The sequence below is a fragment of the Lissotriton vulgaris genome, chromosome 8, assembly GCF_964263255.1.
Source record: "Lissotriton vulgaris chromosome 8, aLisVul1.2, whole genome shotgun sequence".
NCBI lineage: Eukaryota > Metazoa > Chordata > Amphibia > Caudata > Salamandridae > Lissotriton > Lissotriton vulgaris.
The window spans coordinates 432,469,981-432,483,316 of record NC_141696.1 but is presented as its reverse complement, the minus strand read 5'-3'; positions in this window follow the sequence as shown (position 1 = coordinate 432,483,316).

Here is a 13,336-nt window from a genome sequence, read left to right as displayed (position 1 = left end):
CTTTTTTAAATACATGAACTTTTGCACTTTAGGATGGGAAAACAAATGGAGAGACTGGAGCAATTTATGCTACTCGAAAAATATGTACTAAAATCCAGCATGATGAGAATTACCCACCTAGTGCATTCTGGCTCCCGTAGTTATCACACTGCGGGCCGTAGTCCACTTGGAAATCACCTGCAACACACCCACCTGTGAACAAGGCGGAGTACCGCTGAAACGCGTCAGGACCATTTAAGTGTGTTAATTGGCTGCTGTGCTCTTGACAAATAAATGTCAGCTTTCTGCATCAGTCGGAGTTGGGCTCTGTTGTTTCCTGTGAGGTCTTACAAAGCAGCAGGATCTCCATTCCTGCCCCAGGAGCCCGCCCTGCATGTTCGGAGCCCCCAGTAAATGGAACCTTGTGGTGATGTTAAGTGAGGGGGATGAACCGCTTACGAACGCTGCCAGCCACCAATGGACTTCCACAGGCTATTTGGCAGTGCCTTCGGTGAGAAAGGGAGAGGAGAGAGGTGTTTGTTCTCTCCTGCAACCCCGCAGCGCCAGCACCTACTTTGAACATTGCAGCAAAGAAAGACTTTTTTAAATACATGACCTTTTGCACTTTAGGATGGGAAAACAAATGGAGAGACTGGAGCAATTTATGCTACTCGAAAAATATGCACTAAAATCCAGCATGATGAGAATTACCCACCTAGTGCATTCTGGCTCCCGTAGTTATCACACTGCGGGCCGTAGTCCACTTGGAAATCACCTGCAACACACCCACCTGTGAACAAGGCGGAGTACCGCTGAAACGCGTCAGGACCATTTAAGTGTGTTAATTGGTTGCTGTGCTCTTGACAAATAAATGTCAGCTTTCTGCATCAGTCGGAGTTGGGCTCTATTCTTTCCTGTGAGGTCTTACAAAGCAGCAGGACTCCATTCCTGCCCCAGGAGCCCGCCCTGCAGGTTCGGAGCCCCCAGTAAATGGAACCTTGTGGTGATGTTAAGTGAGGGGGATGAACCGCTTACGAACGCTGCCAGCCACCAATGGACTTCCACAGGCTATTTGGCAGTGCCTTCGGTGAGAAAGGGAGAGGAGAGAGGTGTTTGTTCTCTCCTGCAACTCCGCAGCGCCAGCACCTACTTTGAACATTGCAGCAAAGAAAGACTTTTTTAAATACATGAACTTTTGCACTTTAGGATGGGAAAACAAATGGAGAGACTGGAGCAATTTATGCTACTCGAAAAATATGCACTAAAATCCAGCATGAAGAGAATTACCCACCTAGTGCATTCTGGCTCCCGTAGTTATCTCACTGCGGGCCGTAGTCCACTTGGAAATCACCTGCAACACACCCACCTGTGAACAAGGCGGAGTACCGCTGAAACGCGTCAGGACCATTTAAGTGTGTTAATTGGCTGCTGTGCTCTTGACAAATAAATGTCAGCTTTCTGCATCAGTCAGAGTTGGACTCTATTCTTTCCTGGGAGGTCTTACAAAGCAGCAGGATCTCCATTCCTGCCCCAGGAGCCCGCCCTGCAGGTTCGGAGCCCCCAGTAAATGGAACCTTGTGGTATATATATATATATATATATATATATATATATATATATATATATATATATATATATATATATATATATATATATATAACGCACACCACTTGCACGAAGGAGGCACCCATCGAAAGAGTTCGGCAGAATAAGTGGACTTTGTATTGCTATCGTGAAGAGAATTCTGCCGGAACCACCGCTGCCTAGCATATGAAGTATCTGCCAACCAGAAGTTGGAACATGACGACATGTCAGAGTGTTGTTTACTTACATCAGCACTCTCAGATTCGGAATAATGTGAAGCGGCTGATGCATGGGTACTAAAAGCATGGCTCCAAAACCAACCTCCCAGCGAAACAACGTGATTGGAGTGGGATGTCATTTTCCAACAAAGCAGGAAAACGCACTCATAAGGACTAACATTGCCACAAACACCATTATGGTAATGAGGAACATAGAGACATACACTCCAAAATGGCGGCAAGAAACACTGGGGGACTGCTATTCCATTGCAGTCCTTCTTCGCTGAACATCAGAAAGGAGGAGCCTAAACTTGCTTTTAAATGAACCTTAAAACTTGGTATCCTTATCCACCGAACAGCATCTGAGGGAGTCAGTAGAGACGAAACGCGTCATGCTTGGTGCATCAAAGGACCTCATATACCCGCCGTGTGCTCCGGAACTGTTCCTCCAAGCAGGGACAGACTTGTTGAACTTATTTAACGTGCACACCACTTGCACGAAGGAGGCACCCATCTAAAGAGTTCGGCAGAATAAGTGGACTTTGTATTGCTATCGTGAAGAGAATTCTGCCGGAACCGCCGCTGCCTAGCATATGAAGTATCTGCCAACCAGAAGTTGGAACATGACGACATGTCAGAGTGTTGTTTACTTACATCAGCACTCTCAGATTCGGAATAATGTGAAGCGGCTGATGCATGGGTACTAAAAGCATGGCTCCAAAACCAACCTCCCAGCGAAACAACGTGATTGGAGTGGGATGTCATTTTCCAACAAAGCAGGAAAACGCACTCATAAGGACTAACATTGCCACAAACACCATTATGGTAATGAGGAACATAGAGACATACACTCCAAAATGGCGGCAAGAAACACTGGGGGACTGCTATTCCATTGCAGTCCTTCTTCGCTGAACATCAGAAAGGAGGAGCCTAAACTTGCTTTTAATGAACCTTAAAACTTGGTATCCTTATCCACCGAACAGCATCTGAGGAAGTCAGTAGAGACGAAACGCGTCATGCTTGGTGCATCAAAGGACCTCATATACCCGCCGTGTGCTCCGGAACTGTTCCTCCAAGCAGGGACAGACTTGTTGAATATATATATGTGTTATCTCCTGGTCTAAACACCGCTGCAGGTCATCAGTCCTTTACACAACACAGCAATACTAAACGCAGATCTCCTATGAACATAGAACTCCAACGATGCTTTTTCTAGCTGGGTGTTACATTTGCAATGTACATATGCAAGCGGCGTTGTCCACTGTAATCAGAGGTAGCGAGTAGTGAATTAATTATACGAAGTACATTTATTAACATGAAGATACAGTGGCAAGTGATGCTTCAACACATTATAATTTGATTAATACTGATATGCAATGTAACCATGCTCTCAGAAATATTCATATCTTATTGTGCCTATGTATGATTGGTTTCAGATGCTATGTTTGTATTTAAAAAAATTCAATAAAAGAGAATTTTTTTTTAAAAACGCGTTGATCCGGATGAACCAATTCTAGTAAATGAGGGCTGAGTCGTTGGGCCACTGCAGTGGCAAAAATGTTTACCTCGTTATTTATGAGGGAAATTGGGTGGTAATCGGCACATGTAAGGGAGGGTGGCTGTGTCTTCGGGAGGACCACAACAGTGGCCACGTCTGTCTGTGGGAGAAAGTACCCCATGTCCACTTCATGCTTAAACTATTCCACTAAGTGTGGGACCAGTGTGTCACGGTAGGTTGCATAATATTCTTGGGGGTAGCAGACGGGCCCTGTCGTTTTGCCTGAGTGTAAGAGTGAAATGGCCCATGTATCTCCTCAGGGGTGAAGGGAAGATACAGAGTCTCTGAGACCATCTGGGAGAGGCGGGCAGTTGGGTCCCGGACAGCAAACCAGCCAGAGAGGTTCTGGGAGGTCCGGCCGCATAAAGGACAGCGTAGTAGCCCGCAAAGGTTTGGGCGATAGTTTGAGAGGTGACGTGGTGAACACTGGTCTCGTCACGGATCTCAGGAATAATGCGGTTGGCTTTGGGGTATGAAACTAAATTGTGAAGTAATTTGCCATTTTTATCGCCCCAACCGTACACGTGCGCCACGGAAGAGCGCCATAGCATTTTACGGGACCCCAGCGAGATCTGACAGATCTCTTTGTGGAGCAGTGTAAGCTGCGGAGCAAGGTCGTCGTTGTCAGTATAAGCCTGGGTCCTCTTCAACTGTGCGGCCTGTTCCTTGCGCTTCGCGTGGACCAAACTCCTAGCCCCCCCCCGTATAGTGGCCTTGCCGGACACCAATAATGTTCCCGGCGAGGAGACCGGGCCCGTATTAGTCGAAAAATAGTGACTCAGTTCCTGCCCGAGGGATTTAACGAAGTCTGCTTCCTGCAGAAACCAGGTGTTCATCGAAATTATAATATTTTTAATTATTAATATTTGTAATTTCAAAAATAATGATTACTAAATTTAAAGATTTTTAAATACTTTAATGTTTTAATTTAATTAGAAAGGTTTTTCTTAATAGATTTTATGTGATAGGTATATGTATATACAATTATTTGTTATATTTCATATCATTTTTTAAATGATAACATACACTAAAATGATTAGCTTAATAACTTTTTTAAAGTAAATATGTGTAAATATATCTTAATTGTTAAATATGCGTGTTTTACTTTTTTTAAATTAGGTTTATTTATTATATTTGTTAAGATGGCTACTAAATCTAATTTCTTCAAATTAATGCTACTATTTAATATATTTAATATTTATTATTTTATTTGATACATATCTAAAAAAACTATATTTTTTACAACTTTATTAATGACATCACTATTTTTTTCCCGATATTTTTGTACTTACCAATATAAATATAGGATGTTGATATTTTTGACATCGATATTTATGACACAATATTTTGGTAAGGGGATATTTTAGGTGTCAATATTCGGTCAGTTAACCAAGTCACAACGCTGTGCTGCCCTACAGCAAAGTGAAAGGGTAGGATTGCACTGTATTTAAGCAATATGTGGCATTCCTACCCTGTTTGCCTGCACTGGTGCTTTTGTGGCAGCAATGGTGCAATGATGCCTCCATTTCAGGCAGGATTGTGTTTGTGTAGGAAAGGGCAACTTCATGCACAAAACAATTGTAAGAGGGGTTTTCCTCTTTCTATGTGTGCTGCCGAATGCAGCACACATGAAAAGACAAAAAAAGAGAAGAAATTAAGTTATTTCCCCTTGTTACGCCTCACATCAGGAGGCGTATGGATTTGTGGCTTCCCCAGGTTTACATGTTTTTGTAAATCTGGGACAGTGTCAAATTCCATGGGTGTTGCACGGGAAAACCCAACGCCCATAGAACGCCTCCTGGGCGCCGAGTTAGGCAACTCAGCAATTTGCGCTATATCGCCTTACTCATGATTTATGAGGCCACTTAAAGCCATGCTTGGAGGCTTTGTGTGGCTTCATAAATGCAAAAGTGACGCAGGGCTCTCATAAATGAGCCCCTAATTCTCAAACTCTTCACTGCATGGAGAACTTGTATTCTTAAACTCTCATTGTGTCTGCTCCCTCTATATGTGCTGTTGCTGGTCTATTAAACAATAATATTGTTGACAAGAAGATGCGGTACTTGTCGATCAAAAATACTGTTTACAAATCTTCCTACATATTCACTAAGGAAAGACTTTGGAGAAGTGTAGCATGTGTGGGATATTAAAGACAGAAATAAAGATTTGTTTTTGCTGCCAATGCTACACAATTAAATCAACTGACATTGTGAAGTGGCGGTGTAGGTTTATTGTAGAATTACATCATATGGGCCAATTACTATGTTGTTCGGAAACTGCTCAGACCTATTCAGTTCCGGAATTGTTTCACACCAAATCGGGTTGTGCTAGTCCTACCAACAGATTACGATGCTTTCCAACATCGTTCGGTCAGACTCGCATTGACTTCAATGGGAGCCTGTGTTCCGAACGAGAACACAGGTTCCCACTGAAAAAAGGGTCAGTTGGGGAAAACACTGCACATTGTGGAGGGCACCCCATGGTGCCTGCCACCAGCGGTGGTCCGTGTGGGTAACAGTGGGGGGGCGGTGGGGCCAGGTAAGGGTGGATATCGAGGGAGGATGCAGAGGGAAAATGAATTATTTATTTAATTTTTCCTTGGCACAGTCCCTCGAAATCCCCCCTTACCCATCCCCACCTCTGTTACCTGAATGGACGGCGGCTGCCTGCCACATTGAGTATGTTTGGAAAGGGGGGTTCCTTGGGTCCCCCACTGGACCCAACTGGTTGCATCCCGGTGAAGGGGGCCTGCAATGGGCCTCTATTGTAACCGCTCGCTCAGAAACGTTTCGGCAAAGCCATATTGGCTCTGAAAGGCACGGCCTGTCCAAATGCCTTTCAAAACCGAATCAGACAGCCAGAACGGTTTCCGGCATCGAAATTGGTAATTGGGAAATGAGTCTGATTTGGTCGGAAACAAGAGTTCTGAATCGGATTCTGAGATATGGAATCCCATTCGGAGCCTTTCAGAACGACATTGTAATTGGCCCCATAGTTAGGAAGCGCATGGTCTGGTCTGTTAAATTACTATGTAATTTCTTTGAGTCCTCATTTTGGATGTTTTTTGTCATCGCGTCCTATCTGTTTTCACAAAGCCGTTCAGTTCCCAGTTGACATGCAATTCCTCATTGTTCAAATCTTTACATGTGTGGTAAATGAAATTTGATAGATGTGTTTAACTGTTCCTCTCACACCATATGTAAAGTAACTCTGTTCAGAAACGCTGACACATGGCTGATAAAGTGATTCCCCCTCGACATCCTTGAATAGCTCTCAAGTCTCCCAGTTGAATGTGTGAGAAGCTCTCCCAGTCTACAGTTATACTTGGCTTTCTAATGCGTGAAGAGCGGATTTTATCATGGGGTAAAGAGGACTGGCTGTCCTAGAGTATAATGCTATGCCCTGGACTAAATGAGCTATTCAAACATGAACTTGGAACACTTGAGAGCCCTGTGTTATGATGTAAATAAGTCCATAAGATGCCTTCGGGCATTCGAGCGCTCTACAAATCTGATAATCAAATCAAATCAAACATCCCAAACATTCCATTACATCACACGCATCAGCAGTCCAAAACACATCCACTCACAACACATGCATTCTGGCTGAGCAGCAAGGCAGGGAAATGGGAAGAATATATGGCAACGAATACAAGATACCACACCCGGCCATGATCTTTAAAATGTTTAATGGTCAGAAAATTGTTACTTCCGCTGTGTAAAATCCTTACTATTCTGCACACAGGTGCGTGTGTGTGTCTGTGTGTGTGCATTTGTTATTGAAGATTTCTGTGACAGTTTTCTGAACTGATCAAAATGGTAGCAATGGTTCATCTCCACTGTCTCAATGTCTTTTTGAAAAGAGACAGGTGGTGTTGAGTGCTGGTTGCATCAGGAGTGGGAAGCTAAGCATGCTATACCCAACCCGGATTTAGCCCATACTTGTTAAAGAACCTAAATTTCAGACCTGATCAAGGTTCACCAACTCTGCACTCAAGTCCACCAGGGAGGAATGAAGCTATTTTATCCAAAGAGGAGGACATGCTGGGTAGTTTTTGATTGTGGTGGAGCTAGAGTGATCTTTAATGTCTGGGGTGAAAATTGCAAAATTGTTTGGAAGATGGTTTGTTTTCCATGGTACTATATTGGTAGAACTGGGTGATTGTGTCCTATTGAAATGTATTGTAGTCAATACCTGTTATCGAGGTCACAAAAATGTGCTAGAAGATAAGGTGATAAAATAATTCTTTCACATTGTAAAATATTTGTAGATAGCACCATGCTAAGTCTAGGAATAGTGGATAGGTCCAAGCTGATTTCACTCATTCAAAAATTCTGATAATATGCTGGGAATTGATAAACCTTCTTTGACAGTCAATGGTTTTCCCTCATGTTTTTTTCCTGGACTTTTTGGTTACATCGCCTAAAGCTAAAATTATGTCATGTTTTCCATAAAGTCACAAATATCTCCCTTCCCTCCAGAGGTCTTTGAACAACCAGAGTTGGAACATTCCATGTACATGACAAATGTGAGGCTCACCGGAACTCCAGGTGCTAGATTAGGAGATGTCGAATTGAAAGCATTTCCTATGACGGAGACTGAAATAAGTGAAGAAATTGTAAGCTATAATTGGAGAATCTGTTTAGTAATCCAGAAATGTTAAATGAAGGCACATTTTCAATACGTTCTCAACTATGTTCCTCTTCCCTATTAGAAAAGAAGTGTGGCATAATAAGTGACGCATATACTTCCAACAGCTGTAGCAAACAGTTAGTTGTTTCCCCAGTGTTCTACTGTAACTTCGCCACAGGATTCTAATATCTACGGAAAGTGCTAACTTTATATATTCATTTTTTTTGTTTAAATCTGTTTTTATTATTTTTTAAAGAGTTTACATGTGCATGAAAGACAACATCTATCATATCATTACAGCCACATTTAGAACCTTCTAACAGTATTGCTCAGACCTCACGTATGAGTTTGGAATGCCCTATCCTACATACTGGTGGAATTATAACCTCAGTTCAATATTGAACCTCAACAGGTGGGTTGTGTCAGCAAAGATAAAGTACACTGTGCATTCTCATTGTGATTCTGGTGGTACCGTATACAATTTGTTACAGGTCTTACATCTCATGTGAGTGCACAGATGTTATAGAGAAAACAAACAGTAACTCAAAAACCAACTACAGCAGTAGAGTCCGACTTCTGATTGTACGCTCCTCACTTAGTCCCCTTTACCCCCCCTTTTTTTTTACTTTTCCCCCGTCCCCCCGTCCCTCATGTCCCGTCCCGCAGCTCTCTAAGGAACTGCAACGTCATCCTCCGCACACATCGGTGTCCCTCCTAAGTGATGGTTGGTATAAATGTGCCTGTGTGGTGGGATAAGGGTGCACTTGACAGATCGCCCATCTCAGAGTGTGGGAATGTCTCTCTCGTTATCTGGTCGCTGCTCGATGTTGTCCCTCTCCGTGTGTATGAGTACTTGAATCAAACCCTCCCATTGCACTGCTATAGGTGTCTTACGCAGACCCAGCGTTTCCTCTTGTATGATGGCAATTCACTCTGCTTTGGCCCACGCTAATAGTGAATACCTCTATGCTCTTATGTGTGGTGGGGTTTGCGCCTTCCATCTCTTCGTTTATAGTCGTTGGCAACCACCAGCCCCAAGTCAAGGAAACGAGAAGTGACTTTTGTGGCCGGGGTCCTGCAAAATTGATGTAACAAGTAAGTAGGCCATTCAAAGGGTAAGTTTATTGCCCATGCATGCGTACAGCACCTCACTGACAGCCCGCCAATAGGTATGTAGTGTGTTGTAGCCCCATAGCTTGTGCACCAGTCCAGCCCCTACCTCCGGACAGCGGGGACAGGTCGCATCCACGAGGTGAAAGTACCTATTGATCTTCTCGGGTGTGAGGTATGCCCTGTGAACTATGAATAATTGACTTTGGCGGAACCGCATGTTTCCGGGGATACGTTTGGGACTCTTCAATATCTGTTCCCACTCCCTGTCCTCCAGCTGCCGCCCAAAGTCTTCCTCCCACCTGCATCGGAGTGAGTCTAGTTTTATCACCGCATGTGTCACAAGGGATGCCACAAACCATCAGATTAAGTGTCGGACGCATCCCATAACGTGAAGGTACTGTATGGTGAGATGTTGACTCAGCTCTTCTTTCATGTCCCCCCATCTAGAAGCTAGTGTAGTGATCAGTGAACGTTGTCTTAAAAATTGTCCTGGCGGAAGCCCCAGTTCTTCGGTTAGGGATTCAAATGATGTGAGTGTGCCATCTTGATAAAGGTCTCCCAGGGTCTTATGTCGGCTTAATGCCACTCCATAAGCTACAGGGATGTGAGCACCCCAGGCCCGCTGGGGGAGCCCACTAGTGGTATGGCCGGCGCGTAGGGAACTAGTCCTCTGGTGATGTATATGCAGCGGTGAAAGCATTTGTGAGCCACTGCTAGAAGGAGGGGAGCAGGCGTTGGCATCTTAGCAGCCGGGTGAAAAAGCCTAGTGATACAGTCCAAAGAGTGGGGGGTAGCTGTGGTTGCCGTATCATCTCAACCTCTGTCCACAGGCCATCGGGCTATCCACTGCACTTGTGCAGCCAAGGAGTAGTGTTCGAAGCAGGGTGCAGCTAGGCCCCCGGTCCGTGGGCAAGTATGACTTTGCCAGCGCTATCCTATGACGCGCATTATCCCAGAGGAAGTCTTTAAGTTTGCTAAAGAAGGCCGCCGGGAAATACAGTGGTAGGTTAGCGAAGTGATACAGGAGACGCGGAAGAATAACCATCTTAGGAAACACCACTCTGCCAGTGACTGTTAGCGGAAGCGTCTTCCAGAAATTCATTTGCGACTTGAGGGCTGTCACCGCACAACCCAGATTGCCATCGAAGAGGTCAGCCAGTTGACGATATTTCTGGAATCCAAGATAGCGGAACGTATCAGGCTTCCACTGCACCCGTGTACCGGCCAGAACAAAGCCCGGTTCTTGAGTGTTCCCCCCAAACACGTAAAGACATGATTTATTGGCGTTCACCCGAAGTCCAGAGAGGGCAGCAAAGTCACGCAAGATGTGCTCTAGGTGAGGTGGAATAGCCCCTACATCTCTCACAGAGACTAGAAGGTCGTCCGCGTACAGCGAGACCTGGTGCGTTACATCCCCTAGGGGTATTCCATCTCCTAGCATTGCTCGCAGAGCTGCTTCCCGGGGCTCGATTGCCAGCGCGAACAGGAGGGGCGACTGCAGGCATCCCTGTCTGGTTCCCCTGCGTATCCTAATGGCATCGGAGATGTATGGCCCTAGTCGCACCCAGACTGTGGTGTTATTGTATAACAGGTCCATCATTTGTAGAAACTCCCAACCCAAATCAATACGCAGCAGCACCGCCGCGAGATAACTCCACTCTAAGCAGTCAAAGGCTTTCTCGGGGTCTAACACCAGGCACCCCACTCTAGGTCATTCCCTTCCACTGTCTGTCACCACCCGAAAGAACCTCTGCAAATTCAGTGATGTACTAAGCTTGAGTACAAATCCATTTTGGTCGTTGTGGACCAATTCAGGGACCAACAGCGACAGGCGTTCCACCAGTAACTTAGCAAATATTTTGTTATCTACATTCAGGAGTTCCAAAGGTCTGTATGACCCTAAGTTTTCAGGATCTCTGTTTGGTTTGAGGAAGGACACTAGGTAGGCCTCTCGCATGGACGGGAGTAATACGTGGTCTGTCAGAGCTGTGGAGTTGAGAGTATGTATGTGCTGCATCAGAACTTACCGGTAAGCCCTGTAATATTCAGCAGGAAGGCCATCTGGTCCCGGCGTCTTCCCGGACGCCATGGACCCAATCGCTCCCCGATTTCCTTTAGAGTAAGGGGACCATTGAGTGCCTCTGGATGGGCTCTGGAGGCTGTTGGTAGCTGAATAGATGCAAAAAATCTCTCTAGGTCGGGTCCAGAACAACACCCCCTGGATTGGTACAGTTGTGCATAATGGTCTGCCATGCTAACTTTATTATATTCATAACAAAAGTGAGACACTCCTGGGTGACATGTTGCATTGGGGGGGGGTACAATAAATTGTTTGGCGACATATGGGTTTTTGGTCATTTAGGGCATAATATATTTTTAATGGGCTAAAAATGGTTAGCAAGAAATACTCACAGCTAAGTCCAGCATCTGCTTTCCACGTGTTTCCTCAGACCATCCATCATCCCAGCCACTTCATTCTTTCTTAATTTTAAAATAGTTACATTTTAGTTCACATTGGCATTTAAAAAAACATTCCTTTGAAATGCAACTGTGGAGTTTTTTAGAGGTAGGGGAAGCTATTTGTTAAAAGATATATTTAACATTAATAGATTTCTTCTCCTCTATGTAGTGGGACCCTCCAAATGATTGTTTCTCTTTGCACAAACGTACACTGGTTACAAAGTAATTTTCCTTGTGAGTTAAATATAAGGAACTGAAAAAAACTGTGGGACCTGATTCACATAGCGCTTCCGCATTCGTGGCAGAGGCCCTACAGGCTTGGGGAAGTTACAGCACTCGGGCGAAATCTCCCCAATGAAAATTCTGACCACGGAGATTTTGCCCAGAGTGCGAAGACTCCTCACGACTGCGGGGCATCCACCATGAGTGTGAGGCCCTTTGTTAATCAGGTCCTATATATTTATTGACTATGAAAAAGTTTATCACTATACCTCGTAAGAGACTATGCATTCTAACAGGTTAGGACTACTTTAAACATATATTGCAAACACATGGAAAGAATGCTTTTAGAAACTCATTTACCTAAGAAACTTGTAGCAGCAGAGATGAGAACCATTTTCATATTCTACTTTCTGGCAAGTGAATAATTCTAAAGCAGTCTTTTCTAGCAGCATTTCGTCTGGTGCAGGCACATTCTGTGAGCTAGATGATGACCCAAGTCCTCTATTTGAACTCTGTGATTGCCACAGGCAGCTTTTAGGAGAAGAAGACATTGTGATTATGAGAGTAGATTCTGAAAAGTAGCTTGTCTTAAATACTAGCTATGAGCCCCTGGGATACATATTGACTTGCTAGTAGTCAAACAAAATTCAGTATTTAGTAGTATTCAGCTGTCTCATATTCTATTCTTTTTATTAAAGAAATCTGATGGAATAACACCTCTACTTTGGAGCTTTTCCTTTTTTCCTCCCTGATGATCTACCTGTATTCATCTTCCTTGGGAATTCAGGGAAGTGATTAATTGTCCTATCCGATATCTCCAGCTGAAACTTCTTGACCAACTAACTTGTGCATCCACAATTTAGGGCCTGATTCTGATGCGGTTAGGAAAGCATTCCCACCAAGGGCCTGATTCTGATGCGGTTAGGAAGGCCTCCTAACGGCATTTGCTCCTTCCAAATAGGCTCGGGAACGCGTCTTCCCGACCGAGGGCCCAATTATGATGTGGTTAGAAACATATGCTCCCATTGATGTCAATGAGAGTCCAACCAATTCGTATCGGGAAGCATCTGGATGCATCGTACTCCGTCGGTCGGACTCTCCCGATCCGAGTGGGGTGGAAACCATTTCTAAACCGAATGGGTCAGGAAGCTTTCCAACCCTCCTCAGAATCAGCCCCTTAGACTTTGAAAACTGTCTTAAAACTAAGTCATCCAACATTACCAAACTCCAGCTAGAAGGGAAGAGTTCCACACTCAATTAATAAAAGAAGGCAAGGTGGTTACCATGTAAAGCAAAGAATCAGCAAACAGTTAGTATTTTATGAGAGACATGTTGTTGCATGTCTCTGTTGCAGCCTACAGTGTTAAACATTTCTGAGAATGTATTGTTTTGAAAGATTTAAGAAATAGTCATTTCTTTTCCTCAAGTTCCTTAACTTTTTCTTGAGGGGTTACTTTTATTTAGAATAAAAATATTTTTGAAAGGGCAGTTTGGTCTTTAGCAATGTAAGTATATTTTTTTAAACATTGCTAAATCAAGAGTATCACATTATAAACATACGTTTGCCAAG